Source organism: Lepus europaeus, unplaced genomic scaffold (assembly GCF_033115175.1).
Source record: "Lepus europaeus isolate LE1 unplaced genomic scaffold, mLepTim1.pri SCAFFOLD_85, whole genome shotgun sequence".
NCBI classification, from domain to species: Eukaryota; Metazoa; Chordata; class Mammalia; order Lagomorpha; family Leporidae; genus Lepus; species Lepus europaeus.
This window is the reverse complement of record NW_026909613.1, coordinates 215,370-225,846: the sequence shown is the minus strand read 5'-3', so window position 1 is coordinate 225,846 and position 10,477 is coordinate 215,370.

Here is a 10,477-nt window from a genome sequence, read left to right as displayed (position 1 = left end):
GTTGTGGCCGCAGCGGTGGCGGCAGCAGCGGACTGGGCTTCCAGTCTGCCCGCCTGGGGCTCTGCCATCACCACCTGAGGTCGGGACCTGACTGAGGCTCGCCCCCGCCCTACCCTCAGGAATGCGGAGCCCCTGGCCCCTGACTAAGCCCCCTTGCAGCATCTCTATTGCGCAACGCCTACACAGTCCTTATCTGATTGGCCTTCGCCTCTATCTCAAGGAAGCTCCCCCCCATCCCGCGGTGTCTGATTGGCCAGAGAGCGAGCTAGGTCACTGGAGTCCCCTTCAGGCCTAGCGGCTCCTCCCCTGGCCCGCCTACAAAAGAGAGACTTTGCATGTTCATTCGCCCATATGTCGGTCAAGCTAGAGAATCCTTAGTAGTATTGGATAAAGGATGAGTCCATCACTCAAACCGGGACAAGGAGAGGCGATGCATCCACGAATATCCCTGCCCACAAAAAGTGCTGATGGGGGGTAAACGTTTGTTGCCTGAAGCCTGGTTGGTGTGGTAGGATTTCCCCGCCCCGAGACCTGAGACCTGATCACGTGAGGCGTCCATGTTCACCCAGGATGTCTACCTCTTCACTTCCCTTAGCGACCCAGAGGTGGCACTTGGTTCCCTAGCAACCAGGGGATGCTGTTGCTGGGCGGACCCAGTCCGGAAGCTGGCGCCTGAGAGGAGAGGAGGCCCGGGGCGGACAGCGCGGAGAGAGGTCGGTCCACTAGTGTGCTCCGCAGATAACCTCAAAAGCCCTGGTGTCCCGTGTGGGCGGTGGGGCCGTGAGCACTTGAGCCGGCACCTGCCCCTTCCCAGGTGTGCATTGTTAGCAGGAAGCAGGAGCTAGGAGCTCCGGGGACTCGAATCCCGGCATCCCAGCACGAGATTTTGCGGGTGCCCCAGTAGTGTCCTAAGGGCTGCTGAATCCCACGACTGCGCTCGGGCCCCTGCCACCCACGTGGGAGACCCATATGGAGTCCAGACTCCTGGCTTTTGCCTGGCCCAGCGCTGCCTGTTGTGTCCATTTGGGAAGAAACCAGCAGATGAAGGATGCATCGATCTCTCTCTCTGTCTCTGTCTCTGTCTGTACCTGTAACTCTGAAATTGTAAATCAAAAAAAATAAAAGCAGTGGAGACCTCAGCAGTGCCTGTCATGCATTGAACTTGAGCCGGCTGCACAGGGCACCCCGCCCCCACAGCGCCCCACCACAACCCCCTCTACAGTTCTGCTGAGTCGCCTCGCCAATGAGCGAGTCTTGCAACCCGGGGCATTGTCTGGAGAGACGCCCATCTTAGGGCTGCTGGTACTGACGGGGAGGGACAGGCGTCCGGGATGGCTGGGTGACCGCGTTCTGGTGGGGAGGGGGGCAACAGAGCCGTGAGGCTGGCAGGATGGAAGTGGGTGCTCAGCGTGGCACCACCTCTAGGGGACATGGAGGGCCGGGCCCAGATGGGTGGAGACGCTGGAAGCCTCAGAAGTGTATGAGCTGGGCCCCAGGGGTGCCTCCTGGCAGGGCATCCCACTGCCCAGCGAAGTTCTGGCGACCAGGATGCCGGACCTGTCCCGTGAGCTGGCCCCCCTGCCCGGCCCAGGCGCGATGCCAACAGATGCTGTTTGGCTGGAGGCTGGGGACCCTGAGCTGGTAGTGGCCCACGTGGTCCGCACTAGCCTGGACAGCCACCGCTGTCGCCCACCCCCTCTACTCCCACTTGGTGCTCGCTGCTCACCGCTCACCACGAGCTTTTTGCTATGGTTTGGGAAAGCAGTGGAATACAGTTCAAATTTTTGGGCTCACCACAACCTTTCTGCTATGGCTTGGGAAAGTAGTAGAAGATGTTTCAAATCCTTGGGCCACTGCACCTGCATGGGTGACATGGAAGAAGCTCCTTGCTCCTGGCTTTGGAACAGCACAGCTCTGGATGTTGCAGTCAATTGGGAATGTGAATGGAAGACCTCTCTCCCTCTTCTTCTCTCTCTGTGTAACTCTGACCTTCAAATAAATAATAAATCTTAAAAACAATTAATAATGGTATGATCCTTAACCTCTGAAAATTAGGGATGCGTGTGACCAGGCTATAATACATTACTAAACCAACATAGTCAGAACTACTGATCAAGTGTTTCTTACAAAACTTATATTTCAAAGTCACTGTTAAAACACTTTTTTAAAAATCAGATTAATACCTATTCCAAACACATATACACTTAAATGTCTTTAGGTAAAATTAAAATATTCAGCATAACATCTAATTTCTAGTCTTGTCTTTTACCGGTTTCCAACTTGACTCAGTAGCTTAGTCAGAGTTCACTACTTCAAAGCCTGCCCGTAAGCTCTCTTCTCACCAGGATACCCTCACAAATACTTTTGACAAGTAATTGGGTAACAGCTTAAATCTATTCTCACGAATTTTCTGTTGACCAACTTAGCTAACACTAATGTCCCAACTGAAAGATTCTTTAAGAAACAGATCTATTTAAAATTTTTTTTCAAAAATTACTGTTTATTTTTTTAGCAGGTATCTCCATCTGCTGGTTTATTCACCAAGTGTTCCAACAACCAGGGCTGCACCAGGCTGGAGCCAGGAGCTGTGAATTTTTGGAAAGATATTTGGCTCAGTATCATCAATGAATCTTCTAATAGATTGTATTCTACCATGATGAACACAAATTTCTTGTTCAAACTGTTAGGTTCAGTTTCCAGAGAGTGTTTGGGTGAGGCAAAGTCCCAAACCTCAGAAAAAGTAGAATACGTACAAATCAATTCAGCAGGTTGGAAACAGAGGAAACCTTAACTCACCAGAAGTCCAATGGAAAAAAAACACAGCAGCCATGATCTCTGCTTCTGTGTTTCCCTCTCCGGAAAGAGTCACATCTGGCAAAGACGCATCTGCAGAAGAAGAAAGTCACACAGACCAACCTCGCTTGGGAGTTGCAGATACAAGTGAGCATGGTCTGCCTAAGGGAACACAAGAGTAACGTTCAAGATGAGAGAAGACCAAAGACTTTTGGTCCAAGACCTTGAAATTTGTTGTAATAATCATTTTCTGTAATTGTTTTAAAAATTGTTTCTAAAGGGAGAGAGAGAGAGAGAATCTCAACCACTGGTTCACTCCCAAATGCCTGCAAAAGCCAGGACTGGGCCAGGTAAATGTTGGGTGCCAGGAAATCTCCCATATGGGTGGCAGAGACCGAATTATTTGAGCCATCGCCTACTGCCTCCCAGAGTGAGCATTAGCAGGAAGCCAGAACCTGGAACAAAGCCAGTACTTTTTGCAAGGCACTACAATATGGGATGCAGGCATTCCAGGCATCTTAACTGCTACACCAAATGCCCAGCCCAAATCTTGAGATTTTAATACTATTACAGATAGTTACAGTTAGCATGCCAGACACTGTACAATGAGTTCCTTTTTAAAGATTTACCTATTAACTTGAAAGGCAGAACTACAGAGAGGTAGAGAAAGAGAGAGAAGGGTCTTTCATCTTCTCCAAATGGTCACAATGGCTGGAGCTGAGACAACCTGAAGCCAGGAGCCAGGAGCTTCTTCCAGGTCTCCCGTGTGGGTGCCGGGGCCCAAGGACTCAGGCCATCTTTCTACTGCTTTCCCAGGCCACAGCAGTGAGCTGGAATGGAAGTGGAACAGCCGGGACTTGAAGTGGCACCCAAATGGGATACCAGCACTGCAGGCAGCAGCTTTACCTACTAAGCCATAGCATTGGCTCCAGAGTTTAAAAAATACTCTTAGGGCTGACATTGTCTTATAGTGGGCAAAGCCACCACTTGTGACACCAGCATCCCACATGAGCATTTCTTCAAGTACCAGCTTCTCCATGTTTCCACCCGGGAAAGCAGTGCAAAGTGGCCCAAGTACATGGGCCCCTGCCACCGATGTGGGAGATCCCTGGCTTCAGCCTGGCTCAGCCCCAGCCATTATGGCCATTTGGAGAAGTGAACCAGTGTATAAAAGATGTCTTTCCAGCTGGTGCCATGGCTCACTAGGCTAATCCTCCACCTGTGGTGCTGGCACCCCAGGTTCTAGTCCTAGTTGGGGCGCTGGAATCTGTCCTGGTTGCTCCTCTTCCAGTCAAGCTCTCTGCTGTGGCCTGGGAAGGCAGTGGAGGGTGGCCCAAGTGCTTGGGCCCTGCACCCACATGGGAGACCAGGAGAAACCACCTGGCTCCTGGCTTTGGATCGGGGCAGTGTGCCGGCCGTAGCGGCCATTTGGGGCGTGAACCAACGGAAGGAAGACCTCTCCCTCTCTCTCCCTCACTCTCTAACTCTGCCTGTCCAAAAAAATGTCTTTCTCTCTCCCTCTCTTTTAAATAAATATTTAGATTAAAAAAATCTCCATAATTTAATGTTCACATCAAGTTAATGGAGATTATATTTCTATTCCATATATAAGGCAAGAGAGGTTTACAATAAGGAAACTACTTATTTAAGGTCATGCAGATATATGACTTCTAATCAATGTAATTTCTTTTTTTCCCTTAAAAGATTTATTTATTTTATTTGAAAGGTAGAGTTACAGAGAGAGAGAAAGAAACAGACTGAGAGATCTTTCATCCTCTGGTTCACTCCCCAAATGGCTGCAATGGCTGCAACTGGCAGATTAAGCCAGGAGCCACGAGATTCTCCCAGTTCTCCCGTGTAGATACCGGGGACCAAGCACTTGAGTCATCCTTCGCTGCTTTCCAGGCCATTAACAGGGAGCTGGGTCAAAAGTGGACCAGAGGCAGAGGGTTAACTCAATATGCCACAGTGCCAGCCTCTAATCCATGTAATTTCAAAGCTCATACCTTTCCCACTAAATCAACTTGCTGTATAAAGTGGAAGAAAATTTAATCTCTTTGGTACAGTCACCCTCTCATCAAACAAAGAAATATTCCAAGAATATCTTTTTCCTTCCTTTTGTGTGAACAGTCAATGTTTAATAAATATTTCTGTTTTTATTTGGAAGAATTAGAGAGAGAGAGAGAGAGAGAGAGAGAGAGAGAGAGAGACCTTCCATCTACTGGTTCACTCCCTAAGTGGCTGCAATAGCCAAATAGCCAGAGCTGGGCTGGACTGAAGCCAGGAGCTTCATCTGGCTTTCCCATGTGGGTGCAGGAGCCCAAGGACTGGGGTCATCTTCCACTGCTTTCCCAGGCCATTAGCAGGAAGCTGAGCTGGAAGTGGAGCAGCCAGGAATCTAACCAGTGCCCATATGGGGTGCCTGCATTGCAGGCAGCAGCTTTACCCATTACACCACAACGTTGGCCTTGAGTCAATTTCTTAAAATTTCCAGAGACTGCAGTTTCACTAAAGTGAACACCACAACTTCAAAATTTAAATATTGGATATTTTTAATCTATCTTTCTATATAAGGCAAATCCAAATAAACAAGACACAGGGATAACAAGAATAATAGAAAATAAAATGGAATTCAATGCACAAAGCATTGAGCAGTAGTCTTTTTATATTGAAAACACATGCCCATTCAAGGTTTTATTCTATGGAGGAGTAGGGTGGTGGAGATCTTGTTCAGACATGCCTGGCACTGATTCTACTTTTCCACCTGTATAAAGGAGGTAACTTGCTACTGCTGAGTCTGGTTCAAGAACCAGAAGCACCCGATGTATAACATTTCCTTATACCCCCTGGCAGAGACTGCTAACACAAATTCTTCCAGGATGGGACCGTAAGACTCAGGAACAAAAGGGCAATGACAGAAAAATATTTTTCAAAAAGATTTATTTATCTTATTGAAAGGCAGAGAGAGAGAGAGAGAGAGAGAGAGAGAGAGAGATCCTCCATTCACCGGTTCTCCTCAAATGGGTGCAATGGCAGGAGCTGGGCCAGTCTGAAGCCAGGAGCCAGGAGCTTTATCCAGGTCACTCATATCCGAGCAAAGACCCAAGTACCTAGGCCATGTAAACTGCTTTCTCAGGTGCATTGCAGGGAGCTGGATTGGAAGTAGAGCAGCCGAGACTCAAACCAGTGTCCAACGTGGGATGCCGGTGCAGCACATGGTAGCTTTACCAGTTATACTACGTCAGCCCTGAAAGAACAAGTATTGAGTTTTGGAAAACTCCAACTTGTGTAATTAAATGTCCCCTCATTTAGGGACTCTGTTATGCTTAAACATACTGAATCTGCACCTGCCATGAATGGGCACCTTACTCCCCATAAGGTTTAATAGCTTGCCCTGTAAATAGAGGAGAACTTAATCTAACTGTAATATAGTCTATGCCAATCAGAACCTCATCTGGATGATACTTGCAATAGTTAACCAGGACTTTGCTGAAAAGCAAGAATTAAAATATATAAAGCAAGACTCTCATCAATGCAAAGAACATTAGAGATTCAGAAGTTAAGCACATGTGAGTATAGTAAAACTAACATCTAAAAGTTATCTTCAGGCACTCAGGGAGCATTTGCTAAGATCTGCCACAGACCACAAAGAAAAAGCTATAATCAAAAAGAAGAAACTACTGCTGGTGCTGAGGCATAGTGGGTAAAACTGCTGCCTGCAGTGCCAGCATCCCATATGGGCTCCGGTTTGAGTCCTGGCTGCTCCACTTCTGATCCAGCATTCTGCTATGGCCTGGGAAAGCAGTGGAGGATGGCCCAAGTCCTTGGGACCCTGCACCCTTGTGGGAGACCTGGAAGAAGCTCCTGGCTCCCAGCTGCAGATCAGTGCAGCTCTGGCCCATGGGCTGGATTGGGGAATGAACCAACAGATGGATGACCTCTCTCTCTCTCTGTCTCTCCTTCTCTTTCTGTGTAACTCTTTCAAGTAAATAAATAAACCTTAAAAAAAAAGAAATTGAATGGAGTGCATTCTCTAAACATGATGCAATAGAATACAAATGTAAATGGAAGTTTGGAATGGGGGGAATTTTTTTTTTGGCCTTGACCTTAAAATAGGTACTCCTTAGTAGCTACTAAGTAAAATGTAATTGGCAGTGAGTTAGGAAACTAAAGTATTATACATTAGACATACATGATTGCTGCCAAAGCTTTAAGGAGATTGAATTTATATTCCTAAATACTTTCAGGTAGGATTTTGGGAAAGATTGAAAACATTACATGTTCAAAATAAAGAAGAAAGACACATAGCAAGGTAGCCATAAGAAAACTAAGAGGTAAAATGATAAAGGAAGAAACTAATGAATTAAAAAAAAAAAGCAAAAAACAGGTGACAAAGCCAAGATCTGATTCTCTAAATAATGAAATCTACAAACCACTGGCTAAAGCAGGAAAATCAAAACAAAAAAACAGAAAAAAGAGGCTATAATAAACATTTAAAAACTGCATGCCAACAAAAATAAACTTCCCAAAGCATAATTTGTTTAAAAATGTTCTGTGACTGGGGGCAGGTGCTTCGTGCTGCTTGGGCGGCCAGGGACCCATATTTGAGAGCCTGGGTTTGAGTCTCAGGTCCCGATTCCAGCGTCCTACTGACGTGCAGCCTAGCAGACAAACAGGTGAAAGACATGGACAGAGTTCTGAGCTGCAGGCTTTGGCCTGGCCCAGCCGCTAGGGCTAGCAGGCGTGTGGGGGGAGTGTCTGTCTTCCCTGCCTTTCCAATTAAATAGTTCGATCTGTAAAGATGAATACAGTCCCACTTGGCAGCACATTCTGTAGATGATGCTTGTAACATATTTTTCACTACCAGGCTGTGCAATTAGCACATTTAAAATTTTAGGCGCAGAAGACGTCATGCTGGTTTAAATTCAGTATTTTTCGGCTTTCTATCAGCCGTATCTACACACCCACAGGAAGAAAAGGCTGCAGGTGACCCAGCCCAAACTCTCCTGAGACCTGCGCTCCACGGGGCTGTTTCCCACTCCTCATGTTCGATGCGGTCCAGGAGGACAGTGAAAAGCGGCCACATACAGTGCGGAAAGAGCCTAAAGGAGGAGACTTCCCTCGCTTGTCCAGACCCCAAGTCGGTGCGGTGTCTAAGAGCGACGAAGGGCCCCGCGTTCCCGAAGCAGCCTGCAGCGGCCAAGGACGCCGCCTTCAGCTCAGGGCGCTACAGGTGATGTCCACGTGATTCTCTGAAACGCCCCCAACACGGGCCGCGAGGAGGAGGGGCGCAGGCTGCCCGACGGGAAACCCAGGTCCTCCCGCCGGCCTCGCCCTCTCCCCCTCACCAGCTCCGGGCTTCCCCTCCGGGAAGGGCCAGCCCCAGCCCAGGCCCCGCGTCCGGAGCCCGGCAGGACCCCCGACCCCGGAGAGGGGGCTCGGGACCCGGGCGAGCGAGGCGCCCAGGATGAGGGATGCCTGGGCGGAGCCAGAGCCTGCGCCCCGGGAGCGGCCCAGCCCAATCATCTCCCTTACAGGTGGGCGGTCCCGGGTCCGCCCCGGGACGGGGGCGCCGGAGCGAACGACCACGGCCGGACGCCGCCGCGAGCCAAGCGCCGAGGGAGGGGCGGGGGCGACCGAGGCCTGGCGCCCGGGGCAACGACTACCTGGCGGCCACACTGAGGACAACCGAGGAAGCTCGCAGAGCAGGGCGGAAGCGCTTCCAACAATGTCGCCGACTTGCAGGGCGAAATGCCAAGCAAGCCAGTGCGCCTGCGCCAACGTGGAGCAGGAACTACAATGCCCAGAATGCTCCGCACGTATGGCCCCGCCCCCTTACGTCGGCCTTTGTGAGGGAGTTGACTGTGTGCCCCATTGCCCATGCAAAGGGAACAGTGCCTGTGCTTGGCCTGAGATTCAGTACTACATGACAGAAACCACCTTCCTCTCCTCCTCAACTTACAGATATGAAGGCTCCCAAGGGCATCGCCATCCCATCTTCCAGATGAACAATCAGTAATGTGATTGGCTTCCTGGATATGGAAATAATTAATGTTTGTCCTTCTTTACATCATAAAAGATTCTATATTAGGTGAACTTAAAAGCAATTTACACAAGTTCCTATATATATCCTCATGACAACCTTATGAGAAAGGCATGACTTATTTCCATTTTATGAATAAAGAAACTGAGACTCAGAATAAGTTGCCTCCTAAGGTCACACAATTGCTAACTGGGGTTGGTAGATTTTAAGCTCAACTTTCAAACACCCATGTTGGGCGTGCATATTTGGTTAGTGTAAATGTGGCCCCCAAATGAATTTCTTTTCACTGAACCATATGGTATATTTAAAACATTTTCACAGCTTCAATTCTCTCCACAACACATGGTAACATCCTAAGTTAGGAACATTTTGATGCATTTCCCATCTCTTTTATTTTCATTTCACACAAACTCACACGGTTCTGTAATCTTAACAATAAACTAGAGGGACAGGGCTACTGCTATGGAGTAGTAACAACTCAGTGTTCATCTGCATTGCTCTGCTTACCAGTCTGGTACATGGAGGTCACTTCAATGGCTTTAGTCCCTAGTGCAGGATTGCTTCACCATCACTACAACTTCTCCAATTCCTCTGACTGCTTTATCTGTCTCTACCTCACTTCCTGACAGATGCTCTAGCACAGGAGCTAGCATTTTCTGTAGACCCAGAGAGTAAATATTTTAGGGACATACAATCTACGGTTGACTGAGTGTCCAAAATCCATACCCTGAAACCCAGTCAATACCTATGTGATGGTCTTTGTAGGTGGGTCCCTTGTGAATGAGATTAGTGTTCTTATAAGATGGGCCCCATTCTACCTAGTGAGGACACACTGCAAGGGTGCCTTCCTACCAGGAAGTAGGCCTTCATTAGACCCCAAATCTGCCAATGCCTTCATCTTGGGACCTCTTAGTTTCCAGAACTATGAGAATTATATCTCGGCTGCTTATAAATTACCCAGTTTTATTTTGTTAAAGCAGTCAGAAGACACAATTTCTGTTGCAGCTACTCGATTCTGCCACTGCAAGGAAAGGCAAGCAAAGACAACATGTAAAGGAATGTGTGGCTGAGTTTCAGTAAAATTTTATTCAGAGAAATGGACTGTAGGCCCAAGTTGATCTATGGGTCTGGGCTACAGTTATCTGCTCAAAACTATTAATACTGAATATTAAGGTGGTGAAAGAGTGCCTTTTCCTATATTGTGATGAGTCAGCCATTATCCTACCCAAACCCTTCAGACCCAAGTTTTTCCTCCCAACTCAATCTCCTTCAATGTTTTTTTGTTCATTCTACAATCTCTTTGTCAAGAGCCCTTTTGTTCTCATTTCCATCATTGCTAGATTTATATTCCATGCATCCCTAATGATAGCGCTCTTCACTATCCCTACTTCTTTAAACTATCTTCCTACTTGTCTCCCATCATAAAATTAAGTTCCACTGAGAGGGAACTGTAGGTAACTGGGATAATGTGGAAGGGACAAGAGTATAGACTAACTGATAATTGATCATGAAGGATAGGAGTCAGGAGAGAAGAAAGTAGAAATCTGTATTTTTCTATCATTTTACATAATTTTCTTTATATAGAACGTATATAGAATAAAAATGGCATTTACATAGTGTTTGACTATTTATTTGAACCTT